The following is a 21,498-nucleotide window of genomic DNA, read 5'->3' as shown; positions in this document are numbered from 1 at the left end:
GACTCAGCACAAATACAAACCTTATATGTAGGCCTATTATAAATACACATTGCTGTGTTAGTATTTATAGCTCACCTTAGTATTTAAAACTTGACTTCCAATCTAGAATAGATTCATTCTGTTCTGTTCATTTTGGCCAATTATCTTCTTTAAAATATTTATCACAATTTGTAATTATGTATTTATGTGTGAGTTTACATGTTTAATGTCTGTCTCCTTGAGACTGTAAGCCCTACAAAGGTAAAAGACCATACCTGATTTGCTCAAATCATGCACGGGCTGCCATCCATGCCTGCCAGACAGTTCTTACATAGACAATTTGTTTCTTGAACGTTGAATGGCTAGGCTTAGCACTACCTGTAACCTGAGCCATCTTTAAATAGGGAAGGGTCGAATTTGGCCTTTGTACCATGAGTGTTAATAACGTTAAAAAAGATAAACAAGATAAATTTCTTGTTAAAAATTCTTTCCTGTTAAAAACTTACAGTTTTAGATCTGTATAGAGTCATTATGTACTTTACAGATCCACGGCCAATTCTGGGTTTAATTTGTGAGACTGCCAGAAACTCCCAAAGGCTGGCTCCATGCATTAAGACAAGTAATTGAAGAGAATGTCTGCTGGATTGGTGAAGATAATTGCCACTGGAAACATTATTTTTTACGGAGGGATGGTGCAGTCCAGAGGATTTGAATCTGTCTGGAAAATACTTATGAGGTGCCTTAAGACTTGTAGATTTTAGTTAAGAGCATGTTATAGTGCCTTAAAGACTTAAATTTTTAATTATTTGTTTTTAAAAATTACATACATGGTACATCTTTGTTGTAAACATGAGTTGGGGTGGTTTCAATCCACCATTTACCAGGTAAGTTACTGTATGTAACTTATCTTTTGATTATGGCCTTTATACTCTTCAAGTGTTCTCTTCCTGATATGTGTGTTATCTCAGTTTATCTCTGGCACTCTAGCTATCAGAATATCATGAGAAAAATCAGGATGCTGGAAAGAACACATTTACAAAAATATCCCTGGTTTTTGCGGTCATCAGGGTGTTCATGGCAAACAGTGGCTGATAACTTGAAAATGTCAAGGAGCTGCTTAGAAGATTTCCTGACGAAGAGCTGTGTGGCGCTGTGTCCTTCCAGTAGTCACCAGCACTTTTACTTTCCCTCCTTAGTTTTAGCATCTTCTCCTTTTGGCAAACTGCCTGGATGGAGATGCCACTGCTTCCTGGTCCTAAGTCAGTCCACTGGCCCCAACTTGTCTAGCTACTCTCTTTCCCGGGATGCTCCCTGGGCCATGGAGCATGCACACGGAACACTAGCTGACAATGCCCAGGGGCTAAGCCATGCCATTTAATGTGTCTTCCATTCAGTTTGGAGCAAGTCGCTGGGTTAGGATAGTGTTTCTCAAGTTACCCATAGTGAAGGATGACTTTTGTTTATATTTTCAGTCTATTGTAGACTGGTTTTTTATAAAAAAAATTTAAAAATCAATTGTTAGAAAAATAAAACAGGAAATAAAGACAAAGACAAGAATAGCCTTAATTTTTATTTTTTTATTTTATTAAAAATGTTCTTTAATGTTTATTTGAGAGAGAGAGAGAGAGAGAGAGAGAGAGAGAGAGAGAGAGAGGCAGAGCATGAGCACGGGAGGGGTGGAGAGAGAAGGAGACACAGAATATGAAGCAGGCTCCAGGCTCTGAGTTGTCAGCACAGAGCCTGACACGGGCCTCGAGCCCACGAACCATGAGATCATGACCTGAGCCGAAGTAGGATGCTTAACCAACTGAGCCACCCAGGTGCCCCAAGAATAAGCCCTAATTTTTATTATTAGATTCAAAAGACCTAAAAGTATTCTGCCAGTGTGCTACAGAAGCTTCAAAATGTTTACTCTCAGTTTTGGTATTTACTTGGTCATGGGCTGATAGCAAAGAATACCTGGGCCTGTACTGGTCCACTGTCCACACTTTGAGTAGCTGATTTGGGCTTTTACTCTGGAACCCTCACCACATATATTTGGAAAGTGTTTTGTATTTGGAGACCTTACTTGTGGTCCTACTGTATGTATTCATGTGTTTATGTATGTGTGTGTGTGCATGGTAGTTCTAGTTATGCTCTTACCTACTACTTTCTTTTTGATGTGATTACTTCAGTTTAAGTGGAACTTCCAGCAACATTTTCCAACGGCATGGCACTTCTCCTACCAAATTCTTTGGGAACGCCAAGGGCCTATCACATGCTGTACCTCTAATTGCTCATGCCTGGGCATAGCCTTTTCTTTCTTTCTTTTTTAAAAATTTTGTCAAGTTTTTAATTTTAATTCAGGTGTAGTTATCATACAATGTTATATTAGTTTCAAGTGAATAATATAGTGATTCAACAATTCTATGTATTTATCAGTGCTCATCATGGTTACGTGTACTTTTTAATCCCCATGAGCTATTTCACCCATCTCCCTACCCAATTCCTTTCTAGTAGCCATCAATTTGTTCTCTATAGTTAAGAGTTTGTTTCTTGGTTTGTCTCTCTCTCTTTTTTCCCCCTTGTTCATTTGTTTTGTTTAATTCCACATATGAGTGAAAACATATGGTATTTGTCTTTCTGACTGACTTCGCTTAGCATTATATTCCCTAGCCATCCATGTTGTTGCAAATGGCAAGATTTCACTCTTCTCTATGACTGAATAATATTTCATTGTATATATGTACCACATCTTCTTTATCCATCATCTATCAATGGATACTTGTGATGCTTCCATAATTTGGCTATTAAAAAATAGCTGCAATAAACATAGAGGCGCATATGTACTTTTGAATTAGCGTTTTTATATTCTTTGGATAAATACCCAGTAGTGTGATGACTGGATCATAAGGTAGTTCTATTTTTAACTTTTTGAGGAAACTCCATACTGTTTTCCACAGTGGCTGCACCAGTTTGCATTACCACAGACAGTGCAAGAGGGTTCCTTTTTCTCCATGTCCTCACCAACACTTATTTCTTGTGGTGTGGATTTTAGCCATTATGACAGGTGTGAGGTGATATCTCATTGTAGTTTTGATTTGTATTTTCCTGATGGTGAATGATGTTGAGCACTTTTTCATGTGTCTGTTGATCATCTGGATGTCTTTGGAGAAAAGTCTGTTCATGTCTTCTGCCAGTTTTTGTTTTAATGTGTATGTATGTATGTATGTATGTATGTATTTATTTATTTATTTATTTAGAGGGAGCATATGTACACTAGTGGGGGAGGCGCAGAGAGAGAGGGAGAGAGAGAATCTCAAGCAGGCTCCTCCCTGCCAGCACAGAGCGTGATGTGGGGCTTGAACCCATGAACTGTGAGATCATGACCTGAGCCAAAATCAAGAGTCAGGCGTTTAACTGACTGAACCATCCAGGTGCCCCATGTCTTCTGCCAGTTTTAATTGGAATATTGCTTTTTGGGTGTTGAGTTGTATAAGTTCTTTATATATTTTTGATACTTGGGCATACGCTTTATCTGATAGAAAGTGGCCTCCTGCTTACAAACCCAAAGGGATGTGACTAGAATATCTCTAGATACACACAAAAATGTACGAGGATTACAAGTGTGTAACACATGGTGGGCAGGTTGTTGGCATCTGTCTTGTGTACTGTTTGTTCCCCCAGTGTAAAAGTCATTAAATTATTTTGTCTCATCTCCAACCTCCCTTGTATGCTTGGCTGTGTGATGCTGGGGCTCTTGTAAACCACAGCTCTGTGTTATTCTCTGCCAATAGGTGGCACTGGGGTTGTGGAGGAGAAGAGACTGGGAGGGAGGAGAGGAGACTGATATGCCCAGTGAGTTTCCTGTTTTATTCTTGGATGTTTGCATTTCCTATGACCATCACCCCAGCGTCATTTCTTCACCCCAGTAGCAGCAGGGCCCTCTCATAGCAGCAGCTCAATCCAGTTAGAAGTTATTCCAGTCCTTGCAAAAGTAGCCCATGGTGGACCCTCAGCGACCCAGCTAGCCTGAGCACCCTCCTCGGAGGTCTGAGTTTCAGGTCTGCTGGGCCCATCTCTCCATTTTTGATAATTACAACATTGTCTTTTTGTTCTCTCCATCCTATTTTGTTCTCTCAATAAATTGCAGTTTATTGCAATTGCTACCTTTATTACAGTGTAGTTGTGTAGTTTTCTCTTCTTGCCTTTTTAGTTACCTAGTAACCAACCTTATTGCTACCTAACAATTTCTTTCTTTATGAACTGGTGTGGTTTTGTCTCTAGACTGAATCCTGACTGAAGCATAGCCAAGAACAAAGGCAAGGACCTTTGACTGTTTAAGTGTGTATGCTTTGGGTATGCCCAATAGCACACATTTGAATTTGAGCTTGAGCTAAGTTTGGTGTCATAGAAGACAATAAAATAGAGAAACTGGTTTTGGTATTCCTGAACCTCTCTTAGTGCCTGAGAGATAAAATGGCAATGACAATTATAAGAACTGTGGGTTTAGTTGGGTTTTGTTAAGTGTCATTAATATATTGAAGGAAAAACAAAACAACAAGCTTGAATTAACCAATCACCAACTAACAGCATGACTGAAAACCATGAAACTTAAAAAAAAATTTTTTTTAACATTTATTATTAAGAGACAGAGTGATACAGAGCATGAGCAGGGGAGGGGCTGAGAGATGGGGAGAACAGAATCCAAAGCAGGCTGCAGGCTCTGAGCTGTCAGCATAGCTGGGCTGGAACTCACAAACTGCAAGATCATGACCTGAGCTGAAGTCAGACGCCTAACCGACAGAGCCACCCAGGTGCCGCAGAAAACCACAAAACTTCTATGACATCTTTGAATTTTCCCTTCATCTCCTCTGGTTACTTTGGCTGTAACCAGAGGACAGATTAGGCTAAATATCAGGTCTAGGATTTGATTATTAGCTAAATTGCAGATAAGTTTTCATGTATAGTTCCTCCTTTAACCTCCAACACTAAAATCAGGGCCCTGGTCAGGAAGGGATGAAATCTTAAAACCGTATGGGGAGTGTCTTCTAAACTTTGAACCATAAAATTATGCTGAACCTAGAAGCCTAAAGAAGTGGTCCAGTCCCCACTGCTATAGGATAGCAGGCTCTCCCTGCCTGGAGACCACAAGGAGCCACACTAAGGTAAATGCTCATACAATGATACTTACCTTCCTTCCCTTCATGACTTCCTGGCCAATAAATAAGTTCAGGTCTCAGCTTGGCCAGGAAAACAATTCACCAAAACAACCACAAGACATAGTTCACATGTGCCAGCAAGACCTGGAAAAACATGCTGAAAATAAATCATAAGCATCCTGGACCAAGGGAGCAGAATATAAGAAGCAATTGAGGGTAGGGTTGAATTTAGTTTAGAATGTGTAAAAAGTGTCCTAATTGGATACTGTAAAGATTGTTGGGTTTAACTGAGATAGATAATGTAAAATGGCAAAAATAAATAAGGGGGCCGGGGCAGGGATCAGGGAAACAATGCAATCTATGAAAATATCCATCAGGTCATGATCTCATGGTCCGTGGGTTCAAGCCCCGCGTCGGGCTCTGTGCTGACAGCTCAGAGCCTGGAGCCTGCTTTGGATTCTGTGTCTCCTTCTCTCTCTGCCCCTCCTCTGCTCACGCTCTGTCTCTGTCTTTTAAAAATGAATAAATGTTGAAAAACATTAAAAGAAAAGAAAGAAGGGAAGATGACACAAAGAAGAGAAGGCTGCCAATAAAGAGGATATTTTTTATTGTGATAAAATATACATGTTATAGAATTTTAGGTATATAGTTCAGTGGCATTTTTTAAAAAAATTTTTTTTTTTCAACGTTTATTTATTTTTGCGACAGAGAGAGACAGAGCATGAACGGGGGAGGGGCAGAGAGAGAGGGAGACACAGAATCGGAAGCAGGCTCCAGGCTCTGAGCCATCAGCCCGGAGCCCGACGCGAGGCTCGAACTCCTGGACCGCGAGATCGTGACCTGGTTGAAGTCGGACGCTTAACCGACTGCGCCACCCAGGCGCCCCTAGTTCAGTGGCATTAAGTACGTTCACATTGTACTTATATTCACATCACCACTATCTATACCCAGAACTTTTCCCCGCTTTCCAAATTGAAATTCCCTACCCTTTGAACACTGCCTATTCCTCCCTTCTCCCAGCCCTTGGCAACGACCATTCTACTTTCACTCTATAATTTGACTTCTCTAAGGTACCTCATATGAGTGGACTAACTATTATACTTTTATGTCTGGCTTATTTCACTTAGAATAATGTCTTCAAGGCTCATCCATGTTGTAGCATGTGTCAGGGTTTCCTTCATTTTTAAGGCTGAATAATATTCCACTGTAGGTGTGTATCATATTTTGTGTATCCATTTATCTGTCATTGGACACTTGGGTTGCTTCTACATTTTGGCTACTGCCAATAATGCTGCCATGAACATGGATGTAAGAGTGCATTTTTTAATTTTTTTAAATGAATTATTTTTTTAATGTCTGTTTTTGAGAGAGACAGAGAGAGAGGGAGGGGGAGAGAGAGAGGGAGACACAGAATCTGAAGTAAGCTCTAGGCTCTGAGCAGTCAGCACAGAGCCCGATGTGGGGCTCAAACTCATGAATTGCGAGATCATGACCTGAACTGAAGTCGGACACTTAACCAAGTGAGCCACTGAGGCACCCCTAGAGTGCATTTTTTTAAAATGTATTTTAGAGAGAGAGAAAGATAGAGCAACCACAAGTGGGAGAGAGGGGTAGTGGGTGAGAGAGAGAGAGAGACAGAGCATCCCAGTCTTCATACCCAATGGGGGGCTCAATCCCATGACCCTGGCATCATGGCCTGAGCCAAAAGCCAAGAGATACTCAACTGAGCTACCCAAGAGCCCCAAGAGTGCATTTTTAAAGCCAGTTATCAAAATGGGCAACTGGAGTTTGATCCCATAGGGGTACTTTGCGGAATGTGTATTTTATAGAAACTTGTATTAGTCATTATTTAAAGGCTTCTTGGGAGGTATAAATTCTCTGGAGCTTCTGGTCTGTGTAACCCAGAATAGAAGAGACTGTCCTTTCCCTATTGCATATTCTTGCCTCCTCTGTTGTAAATTATTTGACAATATAAGCATGGGTTTACTTCTGAGCACTCTATTTTATTCCATTGATCTCTGTGTCTGTTTTAGTGCCAATACTGTACTTTTTTTGATTACTATGGTTTTGTAATATTGTTTGAAATCAAGGAGTGTGATACTTCTGGCTTTGTTCTTTCTCAAGATTGTTTTACCATTTTGGGATCTTTTATGGTTTTATACAAATTTCAGAACTATTCTAGTTCTGTGAAAAATGCCATTGGAGTTTGCATAGGTATTTCATTGAATCTGTATATTCCTTTGGGTCCTATGGACATTTTATTAATTTTCTCAATCCATGAACATGGAATATCTTGCCATTTTGTGTCTTCTTCCATTTATTTCATCAATGTGTATAGTTTTCAGTGTACACATCTTTTATCTCTTTGTTTAAATTTACTGCTAGGTATTTTATCCTTTTTGATGTAATTGTAAATATGATAGTTGTCTTGATTTCTCTTTTTGGTAGTTCATTATTAGTGTATAGAAACACAATTGATTTTTGTATCTTGTAACTTTACTGAACTTAATTATTAGTTCTAACAGTTTTTTGGTAGAATTTTTAGGGTTTTCTATACTTGGTATCAATCATGTCATCTACATATAGTGACAGTTTAACTTCTTCCTTTCCAATTTGGATGTCTTTTTATTTGTTTTTCTTGCCATAATTGCTGTGGCTAGGTCTTCCAATACTATGTTGAATAAAAGTGTAAATACTTGTCTTGTTTCTGATCTTAGAGGAATAGCTTTCATCTTTTCATTGTTGAGTATGATAGTAACTGTGGGTTTGTAATAGTCTTTATTACGTTGAAATACGTTCTCTTTATATTCACTTTATTGAGAGTTTTTAATCATAAATGGAAGTTGAAATTTGTCAAATGCTTTTTCTGCATCTATGAGGCGATCCTGTGATTATTATCTTTCATTTTGTTAATGGGATATATCACGTCAATTGATTTGCAGATGTGGAAACATCCTTGCATTCCTGGAATTAATCCCACTTGATCATGGTGTGTGGTCCTTTTAATGTTTTGTTGAGGATTTTTGCAGCTGTGTTCATTTTTCTTCTTTTGTAGTGTCCTACTGGCCTAGTAAAATGAGTTTGGAAGCTTTCCTTCATCTTTATTTTTTTCAAAGTGTTTGAGAATGTTAATTCTTTAAATGTTTTTTAGAATTCACCAATGAAATTTTCTGGTCCTGGACTTTTTGTTGGGAAGTTTTTAATCAATGATTCAATCTCCTTTCTAGTAGTTATTCTATTCAGATTTTCTATTTCTTCATGATTCAGTTTTGGAAGATTGTAAATTTCTAGGAATTTATCCATTTTTTCTAGGTTGTCCAATTTATGTATAATTGTTCATAGTAGTCTCTCCCTTGCCATTCTTTGTATTTTTGTGATATCAGTTGTAACTTCTCCTTTTTCATGTCTGATTTTATTTGAGCTCTACCTCTTTTTTCTGAGTTTGGTAAAGATTTGTCAATTTTGTTTATTTTTCAAAGCGCTTAGTTTCATTGATTTTTTTTCTATATTTTTGTTTCTATTTCATGTATTTCCTCTCTGATCTTTATTATTTCATTCATTTTAGAAAGTAACTTTGGGCTTTGTTCTTCTTTTTCTAGTTTCCTTAGGTGTAAAGTTAATTGTTTATTTGAGATTTTTTAGTTTCTTGGAGTTGGTCTGTATTGCTATGAACTTTGCTCTTAGAGGACCTTTTTGCTACATCTCTTCGATTTTAGTATATTTCTGTTTTCATTTGTCTCTAAATATTCTTCGATTTCTCCTTTAATTTCTTCTTTTTTAATGTTTGCTTTTTTTTTGAGAGAGACAGAGCATGAATGGGAGACGGGCAGAGAGAGAGAGGGAGACATAGAATTCCAAGCAGGTTGCAGGCTCCTAGCTGTCAGCACAGAGCCCGATGCGGGGCTCAAACTAAGGAACCGTGAGATCATGACCCGAGCCAAAGTCAGACACTCAACTGACTGAGCCACCCAGGCGTCCCTCCTTTAATTTCTAATATGACTCAATTGTTGTTCAGTAACATGCTATTTAATCTTTATGTTTTTGTAGTTTTTTCAGTTTGTTTTTTTGGGGGAGGGTAATTGATTTTCAGTTTCAAACCTTTGTGGCTGGAAAGATGTTTGATATGAATTCAGTCTGCTTGAGTTGTTTCGTGGTCTAATGTGCAATCTATCCTGGAGAATGTTCCATCTGTACTTGAGAAGAATGTGTATTTTGTTGATTTTGGATGGAATGTTCTGTATATATCCATTAAGTTCATTTGGTCTAATATGTTACTTAAGGCCAATGCTTCTTTACTGATTTTCTGTCTGGATGATCTCTCTACTGATGTGAGTGGAATATTAACATCCCTTACTTATTATTGTATTCCTGTCAATTTCTCCCTTTAGGCTAAACACTCTGGTAGCCAACATTCTGCTGCTACCACCCACCGTGACTGCCCTCTGTGCTCCAACTCCTTGTTCATGCCATTTTAAAAATTGTTTTCTGGCTTTTTTTGTATTTGTTCTCTTCTACTCTTTCTCTCTTCCCAGTTGTTGATAACTTTCTATAGTGTTATGTTTAGATTTCTTTCTCATTTTCTTTTGTGTATTTATTATAAGTTTTTGCTTTGTGTTTACTCTGAGGTTTACATATATCTTCCTATGTGTATAATAGTCTTTTAAAAGTTTATAGCAACTTAAATTTGAAAACATTCCAAAACTACATTTTACTCTCCCCCACATATGTGTTTTTTTTTTTTTTTTGAGTTTGTTTATTTTTGAGAGAGAGAGCAAGCAGAGGAGGGACAGAGAGGGAGAGAATCCCAAGCACCCTCTGTGCTGTCAACATGCAGCCAGACATGGGGTTTGATCTCATAAACTGTGAGATCATGACCTGAGCCAAAATCACAAGTCAGACATTTAACTGACTGAGCCATGCAAACGTCCCTTATGTTTTTTTATTTATTAATTTTTTAGAGACATTGAGGCGGGGGGGGGGCAAGGGAGATAAAGAAAGAGAAAGTCTTAAGCGGGTTCCACATGTAGTATGGAGTGGAATGGGGCTGAATCTCACAACTGTGAGATCATGACCTGAGCTGAAATCAAAGAGTCTGACATTTAACTGACTGAGCCACCCAGGTGCCCTGATTTTATGTTTTTGATGTCACTTTTTATACTTTTTTTATCCCTTAATTAATTACTGTAGCTTCAATTAATTTTACTACTTTCTCTTTTAATCTTTTTAGTAAATTTACAAGTGATTAGTCCGCTCCTTTCCCTATATATTTATCTTTTCCAGTGATTTTTTTTTTTTTACTTTTGCATGTTTTGTTATTAGTGCCATTTTATTTCAGCTTAAAGAAGTCCCTTTAATATTTCTTGTATGGCTGGTTTAATAGTGATGAACTCTTTTAGCTTTTGCTTGTCTGGAAAACTGCTTACCGGTCCTTCAAATCTCAATGATATTCTTGCCAGGTAGAGTATTTTGGCTGCAAAATTTTCTTTTCACCATTTTGAATATGTCAATTCTACTCCCTTCTGGTTTGCAAGTTTTTGCTGAGAAATCTGCTGACAGCCTTATGGAGTTTTCCCTGTATGTAACAATTTGTTTTTTCCTTGCTGCTTTTAAATTTATCTCTTTATTTTTAATTTTTGACATTTAATTATAATTTATCTTCGTGTAGCTTTCTTTGTTTTTTTTTGTTTTGTTTTGTTCTTTCTGGTTCTCATATTTTATTTTATTTTTTATTTTTTTCAATATATGAAGTTTATTGTCAAATTGGTTTCCATATAACACCCAGTGCTCATCCCAAAAGGTGCCCTCCTCAATACCCATCACCCACTCTCCCCTCCCTCCCACCCCCCATCAACCCTCAGTTTGTTCTCAGTTTTTAAGAGTCTCTTATGCTTTGGCTCCCTCCCACTCTAACCTCTTTTTTTTTTTTCCTTTCCCTCCCCCATGGCTTTCTGTCAAGTTTCTCAGGATCCACATAAGAGTGAAACCATTTGGTATCTGTCTTTCTCTGTATGGCTTATTTCACTTAGCATCACACTCTCCAGTTCCATCCACGTTGCTACAAAGGGCCATATTTCATTCTTTCTCATTGCCACGTAGTACTCCATTGTGTATATAAACCACAATTTCTTTATCCATTCATCAGTTGATGGACATTTAGGCTCTTTCCTTAATTTGGCTATTGTTGAGAGTGCTGCTATAAACATTGGGGTACATGTGCCCCTATGCATCAGTACTCCTGTATCCCTTGGGTAAATTCCTAGCAGTGCTATTGCTGGGTCATAGGGTAGGTCTACTTTTAATTTTTTGAGGAACCTCCACACTGTTTTCCAGAGTGGCTGCACCAATTGCATTCCCACCAACAGTGCAAGAGGGTTCCCGTTTCTCCACATCCTCTCCAGCATCTATAGTCTCCTGACTTGTTCACTTTGGCCACTCTGACTGGCGTGAGGTGATATCTGAGTGTGGTTTTGATTTGTATTTCCCGGATGAGGAGCGACGTTGAGCATCTTTTCATGTGCCTGTTGGCCATCCGGATGTCTTCTTTAGAGAAGTGTCTATTCATGTTGTCTGTCCATTTCTCCACTGGGTTATTTGTTTTTCAGTTATTTGTTATAGGTTTTGGATACTAGCCCTTTGTCCAAAATGTCATTTGCAAATACCTTTTCCCATTCCGTTGGTTGCCTTTTAGTTTTGTTGGTTGTTTCCTTTGCTGTGCAGAAGCTTTTTGTCTTCATAAGGTCCCAGTAGTTCATTTTTGCTTTTAATTCCCTTGCCTTTGGGGATGTGTCGAGTAAGAGATTGCTACAGCTGAGGTCAGAGAGGTCTTTTCCTGCTTTCTCCTCTAGGGTTTTGATGGTTTCCTGTCTCACATTCAGGTTCTTTATCCATTTTCAGTTTATTTTTGTGAATGGTGTGAGAAAGTGGTCTAGTTTCAATCTTCTGCATGTTGCTGTCCAGTTGTTCCAGCACCATTTGTTAAAGAGACTGTCTTTTTTCCATTGGATGTTCTTTCCTGCTTTGTCAAAGATTAGTTGGCCATACGTTTGTGGGTCTAGTTCTGGGGTTTCTATTCTATTCCATTGGTCTATGTGTCTGTTTTTGTGCCAATACCATGCTGTCTTGATGATGACAGCTTTGTAGTAGAGGCTAAAGTCTGGGATTGTGATGCCTCCTGCTTTGGTCTTCTTCTTCAAAATTACTTTGGCTATTCGGGGCCTTTTGTGGGTCCATATGAATTTTAGGATTGCTTGTTCTAGTTTCGAGAAGAATGCTGGTGCAATTTTGATTGGGATTGCATTGAATGTGTAGATCGCTTTGGGTAGTATTGACATTTTGACAATATTTATTCTTCCAATCCATGAGCAGGGAATATCTTTCCATTTCTTTATATCTTCTTCAATTACCTTCATAAGCTTTCTATAGTTTTCAGCATACAGATCTTTTACATCTTTGGTTAGATTTATTCCTAGGTATTTTATGCTTCTTGGTGCAATTATGAATGGGATCAGTTTCTTTATTTGTCTTTCTGTTGCTTCGTTGTTAGTGTATAAGAATGCAACTGATTTCTGTACATTGATTTTGTATCCTGCAACTTTGCTGAATTCATGTATCAGTTCTAGCAGACTTTTGGTGGAGTCTATCGGATTTTCCGTGTATAATATCATGTCATCTGCAAAAAGTGAAAGCTTGACTTCATCTATGCCAATTTTGATGCCTTTGATTTCCTTTTGTTGTCTGATTGCTGATGCTAGAACTTCCAACACTATGTTAAGCAACAGCCATGAAAGTGGGCATCCCTGTCGTGTTCCTGATCTCAGGGAAAAAGCTCTCAGTTTTTCCCCATTGAGGATGATGTTAGCTGTGGGCTTTTCATAAATGGCTTTTATGATGTTTAAGTATGTTCCTTCTATCCCGACTTTCTCAAGGGTTTTTATTAAGAAAGGATGCTGGATTTTGTCAAAGGCCTTTTCTGCATCGATTGACAGAATCATATGGTTCTTATCTTTTCTTTTATTAATGTGATGTATCACGTTGATTGATTTGAGAATGTTGAACCAGCCCTGCATCCCAGGAATGAATCCCACTTGATCGTGGTGAATAGTTCTTTTTATATGCTGTTGAATTTGATTTGCTAGTATCTTATTGAGAATTTTTGCATCCATATTCATCAGGGATCTTGGCCTGTAGTTCTCTTTTTTTACTGGGTCTCTGGTTTAGGAATCAAAGTAACGCTGGCTTCATAGAATGAGTCTGGAAGTTTTCCTTCCCTTTCTATTTTTTGGAATAGCTTGAGAAGGATAGGTATTATCTCTGCTTTAAACGTCTGGTAGAAGTCCCCTGGGAAGCCATCTGGTCCCAGACTCTTATTTGTTGGGAGATTTTTGATGACTGATTCAATTTCTTCGCTGGTTATGGGTCTGTTCAAGCTCTTTCCTGCTGATTGAGTTTTGGAAGTGTGTGGGTGTTTAGGAATTTGTCCATTTCGTCCAGGTTGTCCAGTTTGTTGGCATATAATTTTTCATAGTATTCCCTGATAATTGTTTGTATCTCTGAGGGGTTGGTTGTAATAATTCCATTTTCATTCATGATTGTATCTATTTGGGTCATCTCCCTTTTCTTTTTGAGAAGCCTGGCTAGAGGTTTATCAATTTTGTTTATTTTTTCAAAAAACCAACTCTTGGTTTCGTTGATCTGCTCGACAGTTTTTTTACATTCTATATTGTTTATTTCTACTCTGATCTTTATTATTTCTCTTCTTCTTCTGGGTTTAGGGTGTCTTCTTTAGGTGTGCTGTTAGATTTTGTATTTGGGATTTTTCTTGTTTCTTGAGATAGGCCTGGATTGCAATGTCTTTTCCTCTCAGGACTGCCTTCGCTGCATCCCAAAGCATTTGGATTGTTGTATTTTCATTTTCGTTTGTTTCCATATATTTTTTTTTTAATTTTTTTTTCAACGTTTTTATTTATTTTTGGGACAGAGAGAGACAGAGCATGAACGGGGGAGGGGCAGAGAGAGAGGGAGATACAGAGTCGGAAACAGGCTCCAGGCCCTGAGCCATCAGCCCAGAGCCTGACGCGGGGCTCGAACTCACGGACCGTGAGATCGTGACCTGGCTGAAGTCGGACGCTTAACCGACAGCGCCACCCAGGCACCCCGTTTCCATATATTTTTTAATTTCTTCTCTAATTGCCTGGTTGACCCATTCATTCTTTAGTAGGGTGTTCTTTAACCTTCATGCTTTTGGAGATTTTCCAGACTTTTTCCTGTGGTTGATTTCAAACTTCATAGCATTGTGGTCTGAAAGTATGCATGGTATGTTTTCAATTCTTGTATACTTTTGAAGGGCTGTTTTGTGACCCAGTATGTGATCTATCTTGGAGAATGTTCTATGTGCACTCGAGAAGAAAGTATATTCTGTTGCTTTGGGATGCAGAGTTTTAAATATATCTGTCAAGTCCATCTGATCCAATGTATCAATTCAGGGCCCTTGTTTCTTTATTGACCATGTATCTAGATGATCTATCCATTTCTGTAAGTGGAGTGTGAAAGTCCCTTGAAATTACCACATTCTTATCAATAAGGTTGCTTATGTGTGTAATTGTTTTATATATTTGGGGACTCCTGTATTCGGCGCATAGACATTTATACTTGTTAGCTCTTCCTGATGGATAGACCCCGTGATTATTATATAATGCCCTTCTTCATGTCTTGTTGCAGCCTTTAATTTAAAGTCTAGTTTGTCTGATATATGTATGGCTACTCCAGCTTTCTTTTGACTTCTAGTGGCATGATAAATAGTTCTCCATCCCCTCACTCTCAATCTGAAGGTGTCCTCAGGTCTAAAATGAGTCTCTTGTAGACAGCAAATAGATGGCTCTTGTTTTTTGATCCATTCTGATACCCTGTGTCTTTTGGTTGGAGCATTTAGTGCATTTACATTCAGTGTTATTATAGAACGATATGGGTTTAGAGTCATTGTGATATAGATAGGTTTCATGCTTGTAGCGATGTCTCTGGTACTTTGTCTCACAGGATCGCCCTAGGATCTCTTGTAGGGCTGGTTTAGTGGTGACGAATTCCTTCAGTTTTTGTTTGTTTGGGAAGACCTTTATCTCTCCTTCTATTCTAAATGACAGACTTGCTGGATAAAGGATTCTCGGCTGCATATTTTTTCTGTTCCTCACATTGAAGATCTCTTGCCATTCCTTTCTGGCCTGCCAAGTTTCAGAACAGAGATCGGTCACGAGTCTTATAGGTCTCCCTTTATATGTTAGAGCACGTTTATCTCTAGCTGCTTTCAGAATTTTCTCTTTATCGTTGTATTTTGCCAGTTTCCCTATGATATGTCGTTCAGAAGATCGATTCAAGTTACGTCTGAAGGGAGTTCTCTGTGCCTCTTGGATTTCAATGCCTTTTTCCTTCCCCAGATCAGGGAAGTTCTCAGCTATGATTTCTTCAAGTACACCTTCAGCACCTTTCCCTCTCTCTTCCTCCTCTGGAATACCAATTATGCGTAGATTATTTCTCTTTAGTGCATCACTTAGTTCTCTAATTTTCCCCTCACAGTCCTGGATTTTTTTTATCTCTCTTTTTCTCAGCTTCTTCTCTTTCCATAATTTTATCTTCTAGTTCGCCTATTCTCTCCTCTGCCTCTTCAATCTGAGCCATAGTTGTCTCCATTTTATTTCGCAGCTGATTGATAGCATTTTTCAGCTCCTCCTGGCTGTTCCTTAGTCCAATGATCTCTGTAGCAATAGATTCTCCGCTGTCTTTTATACTGTTTTCAAGCCCAGCGATTAATTTTATGACTATTATTCTAAATTCACTTTCCGTTATATTGTTTAAATCATTTTTGATCAGTTCGTTAGCTGTTGTTATTTCTTGGACATTTTTCTGAGGGGAATTCTTCTGTTCCGTCATTTTGGATAGTCCCTGGAGTGGTGCGGGACTGCGGGGCACTTCCCCTGTGCTGTCTTGAATAACTTGCGTTGGTGGGCGTGGCCTCAGTCAGACCTGATGTCTGCCCCCAGCCCACCGCTGGGGCCACAGTCAGACTGGTGTGTGCCTTCTCTTCCCCTCTCCTAGGGGCAGGATTCACTGTGGAGTGGCGTGGCCCATCTGGGCTACTTGCACACTGCTAGGCTTGTGGTGCTGGGGATCTGGCATATTAGCTGGGGTGGATTGGCAAGGTGCACAGGGGCGGTGGGGGGGTGGGGCAGGCTCAGCTCGCTTTTCCTTTGGAGATCCGCTTCGGGAGGGGCCCTGTGGCACCAGGAGGGAGTCAGACCCGCCGGAGGGATGGATCCGCAGAAGCACAGCATTGGGTGTTTGCGTGGAGCAAGCAAGTTCCCTGGCAGGAAATAGTTCCCTTTGGGATTTTGGCTGGGGGATGGGTGAGGGAGATGGCGCTGGCTAGTGCCTTTGTTCCCTGCCAACCTGAGCTCTGTCATCTGGGGCTCAACAACTCTCCCTCCTGTTGTCCTCCAGCCCTCCCGTTCTGCGAGCAGAGGTGTTAGATTATAACCTTCCAGATGTCAAGTCCCACTTGCTGTCGGAACACACTCCGTCTGGCCCCTCCGCTTTTGCAAGCCAGACTCGGGGCTCTGCTTGGCCGGAGTGCTGCCCCTCTGCCCTGGCTCCCTCCTGCCAGTCCGTGGAGCATGCACGCCTCTCCACCCTTCCTACCTTCTTCTGTGGGCCTCTCGTCTGCGCTTGGCTCTGGAGACTCTGTTCTGCTAGCCTTCTGGCAGTTTTCTGGGTTATTTAGGCAGGTGTAGGTGGAATCTAAGTGATCAGCAGGACGCGCGGTGAGCCCAGCTTCCTCCTACGCCACCATCTTCCAGTGTAGCTTTCTTTGAATTAACCTTATTTGGAACTCTCTGGACTTCCTGGATCTGGATGTTTGTTTATTTCCTTACGTTAGAGAAATTTTCAACTATTACTTCTTCAAATAAAATTCTGCCCCTTTTCTCTCCTTATTCTAGGGCCCTTGTGTTGTGAATGTTGTTCCAGAGGTCCCTTAAGTTTTCTGTATTTTGAAAAATGTCCCTTTTCTTTTTGCTGCTCTGTCTGGATGAGTTTCATTGCTTTATCTTCTAGCTCACTGATCCATTTATCTACCTCATCCAGTCTGTTGTTGAACCCCCTATAGTGTGTTTTTCAGTTTATTATTATATTCTTCAGCTGTGTTTGGTGCTTATGTGACTTCTGTTTGGTGCTTATGTTTCTTATCTCATTGTTGAAGTTCTTACTGTGTTTAGCCATTCTTTTGAGTTTGGTGAGCATCTTTTTGACCATTTCTTAGGTTCTTTATTAGGTAGATTACCTATCTTTATATTATTAAGGTCTTTTTCTGAGGTTTGGCCTTGCTGTTTTGTTTGGAAAATATTTCTGTTTTCTCATTTTCATTGACTCTCCATATTTCTGTATGAGGTGAAATGGCTACCTTCTCAATGTTGAAGGAGCGGCCTTGTTTTAGTGATGATCCTTCTTGTTCAACCTTGCCCTGGCCCTTTTTCATTTCTCAAACTTTTGTGATTGTCTGAATCACCTGATTTATTCTTGCTATGCCCCCATTGTTGAAGGTGTTCCAAGTGACCCTGTGTCAGTGTATCAGTGACTCAGGGGAGGAATTTCATTAGCACTAATTTCAGGCTGATTGGAAGCCAGACCCTCAGGCAACACCTTTTAAATTATGTTAATAAATATAGATCAGTGGAGCTGGAATTTTAATCTCTGTTGTCCTCCAGACCAGAAGGTCCAGAGGTGTTCCCTAGGTGACAGTTGTAAGAATCAGTGTTTTAGATGAGTGTATAAACTTTTTTCTGGGAAATCTTGTTTAGGTGTAGCAATGCCAAGGAGGTGCATCAGGTTGATATTTTCCTGTTTATGTTCCCTGGAGGGCCTCCTTAGCCTTTACATGTATGAGAAACCTTAAGCCTGTCCCTTAAGCTAGAGTACCAGATGAAGTAAATAGGCCTTTCTCACAGGAGTATTGGGGTTGTGTTTCAGTCTGTTGTCTATAAAGTGCCCTAGGGGTGGTAGTCTGCCAAGAACTGTATTTCTGATTGTTACATTTTTGTAGAGCTCTGGAGTGCCCTCCCTCTTGGCCACAAAGACCAGGTGATCAAGGAGCATCCCTTGTTTTGATTGTATGTGCCTCTTGGTTTTAGCTAGGCAGGGTGTAGGGGGAAGGACATGCTCATGGGTTTCAGAAAGGCAGTGGAAAAATGTCTTGACTCCATGTATCTGTGGGCTTCAGCAGTGCAGCAAGAGCATGCCTCATCTTTGTGTACACACAGGCTTTAGGCTGTTTAGAACAATGCTGGACTACTTGCGCTTGCCAGCTTTGGTCAGGGGCAGGGGAGTGTCAGAACTGCCCATGCTCAAAGACTTTAGCTAAGTACCAGGAGATTTCCTGCTCCAGCTAGGGAACAGGGGAGCACTGTAACCACTTGTGCCCTCTGGCCTCAGTAAGTGCCATAACTACTCACCCCCTGTCCCAGCAAGGCCATGGAAGTGTACTGTATCCAAGCTTGCTCAACTCTGCTAGCAGGTTTTATGGAGAGTGCAACAATAGCATCTGCCAGTGTCTCCAGTTCTGACGAACAGCTCAACTGGCCCCTATTCCTCCAGCTGATGACCCTAGATTAGTAAATTAATCTCCCTCACATATTGTCTAGATATTTTCAATCTGCTGATTTTTTTCTGGATCTTAGGGTAAGCAAAACCATACATGAGCCTTCCAAGAAGGAAATGTCAGTTTCCTATAGCACTTAAGTAACTACTTTCAGCCCTGGTTGGTTTTCCAAGCTAGACGTTCTTGGGTCTCATCTCCCTGGGCTGGTACAAATCCCAGTGGCCAAGATGCCTGATGTAGGGTACCAACGCTTTGCTTCTCTGGGACAAGTGCCTATCTGGTGATATCCATCCTTATTGTATATCACTGCACCAGGGGTGAGGTTTTTGGAAGACTGTGTCTCTTTGCCTCTTCTCCCCATTGCAATAAGATCTTTTTATCCTCTGTCGTATAGAGCATTTCATCTAGTTTTCAGTTTTTACATCTTTTTTAGAGAGTAGTGATCCATTTGTGACTGTAGATTTGGTGTGTTTGTGGGAGGAGATGAGTTTAGGATATCCCTATCATCTTGTATCCTTCTCTCCTTAAATACTGCCATGTATCCTTCGCTTCTTTTTTTTTTAAATTATAATTTATTGTCAAGTTGGCTTACATGCGACATCCAGTGCTCATCCCAACAAGTGACCTCCTCAATGCCCATCACCCACTTTCTCCCCCTTCCCCACCCCCATCCACCCTCAGTTTGTTCTCTGTATTTAAGAGTCTCTTATGGTTTGCCCCCCTCCCTCTGTTTCTAGCTATTTTTCCTCCGTTCTCTTCCCCCATAGTCTTCTGTTAAGTTTCTCATGATCCACATGAGTGAAAACATATGATATCTGTCTTTCTGTGACTGACTTATTTCACTTAGCATAATACCCTCCAGTTCCATCCAAATTGATGCAAATAGCATGATTTTATTCTTTCTCATTGCCAAGTAGTATTCCATTGTATATATAAACTACATCTTTATCCATTCATCAGTTGATGGACATTTAGGCTCTTTCCATAATTTGGCTATTGTTGATAGTGCTGTTATAAACATTGGAGTACATGGGCCCCTATGCATCAGCACTCCTGTATCCCTTGAGCAAATTATTAGCAGTGCTATTGCTAGGTCATAGGGTAGTTCTATTTTTAATTTTTTGAGGAATATCCAAACTGTTTTCCAGAGCGGCTATACCAGTTTGCATCCCCACCAATAGTGCAAGAGTGTTCCCATTTCTCCACATCCTCACCAGCATCTGTAGTTTCCTGATTTGTTCATTTTAGCCACTCTCACTGGTATGAGGTGGTATCTCAGTGTGGCTTTGATTTATATTTCCCTGATGATGAATGACGTTGAACATTGTTTCATGTGTCTGTTGGCCATCTGGATGCCTTCTTTGGTAAAGTGCCTATTCATGTCTTCTGCCCATTTCTTCACTGGATTATTTGTTTTTCGGGTGTGGAGTTTGGTGAGTTCTTTATAGATTTTGGATACTAGCCCTCTATCTGATATGTCATTTGCAAATATCTTTTCCCATTCCGTTGGTTGCCTTTCAGTGTTGTTGATTGTTTCCTTTCCCACACAGAAGCTCTTTATCTTGATTCATTTTTTCTTTTATTTCCCTTGCCTTCAGAGACATGTCAAGTAAGAAGTTGCTGCAGCTGAGGTCAAAGAGGTGGCTGCCTGCTTTTTCCTCTTGGATTTTGATGGTTTCCTGTCTCACATTTAGGTCTTTCACCCGTTTTGAGTTTCTTCTGTGTAGGGTGTAAGAAAGTGGTCCAGTTTCATTCTTCAGCATGTTGCTGTCCAGTTCTCCCAGCACCATTTGTGAAAGAGACTGTCTTTTTTCCACTGGACATTTTTTCCTGCTTTGTCAAAGATTAGTTGGCCATATATTTGTGGGTCCATTTCTGGGTTCTTTATTCTATTTCTCTGATCTATGTGTCTGTTTTTGTGCCAATACCATACTGCTTGATGATTATATCTTTGTATGACAGGTTAAAGTATGGGATTGTGATGCCTCCAGCTTTTTCTTTTTCATCTTTACTTTGGCTATTCAGGGCCTTTTGTGGTTCCATACAAATTTTAGGATTGTTTGTTCTAGCTCTATGAAGAATGTTGGTGCTGTTTTGATTGGGATTGCATTGAATATGTAGATTGCTTTGGGTAGTATTGACATTTTAACAATATTTGTTCTTCCAGTCCATGAACATGGAATGTTTTTCCATTTCCTTGTGTCTTCTTCAACTTTTTTTTACAAGCTTTCTATAGTTTTCAGCACATAGATCTTTTACCTCTTTGGCTAGGTTTATTCTTAGGTATTTTATGGTTTTTGGTGCAGTTATAAATGGGATCGATCAATTCCCTGATATCTCTTTCTGTAGCTTCTTATTGGTGTATATAAATGCAACCAATTTCTGTACATTGATTTTATAGCCTGCAAATTCACTGAATTCCTGTATCAGCTCTAGCAGTTTTTTGGTGGAGTTGTTCATGTTTTCCATGTAGAGTATCATGTCATCTGTGAAGAGTGGAAGTTTGACTTTTTCTTTGCCAATTTGGATGCCTTTTGTTTTGTTTTGTTGTCTGATTACTGAGGCTAGGACTTGCAACACTATGTTAAACAACAGTGGTGAGAGTAGATATCCCTGTCATTTTCCTGATCTCAGGGGAAAGTTCTCAGTTTTTCCTCCTTGAGGATAATATTAGCTGTGGGCCTTTCATATATGGCTCTTCTGATGTTAAGGTATATTTCTTCCATCCCGACTTTCCTG

Source organism: Acinonyx jubatus, chromosome B1 (genome assembly GCF_027475565.1).
Source record: "Acinonyx jubatus isolate Ajub_Pintada_27869175 chromosome B1, VMU_Ajub_asm_v1.0, whole genome shotgun sequence".
NCBI classification, from domain to species: Eukaryota; Metazoa; Chordata; class Mammalia; order Carnivora; family Felidae; genus Acinonyx; species Acinonyx jubatus.
The sequence above is the reverse complement of the archived record's forward strand: the minus strand, read 5'-3'. Positions refer to the sequence as shown.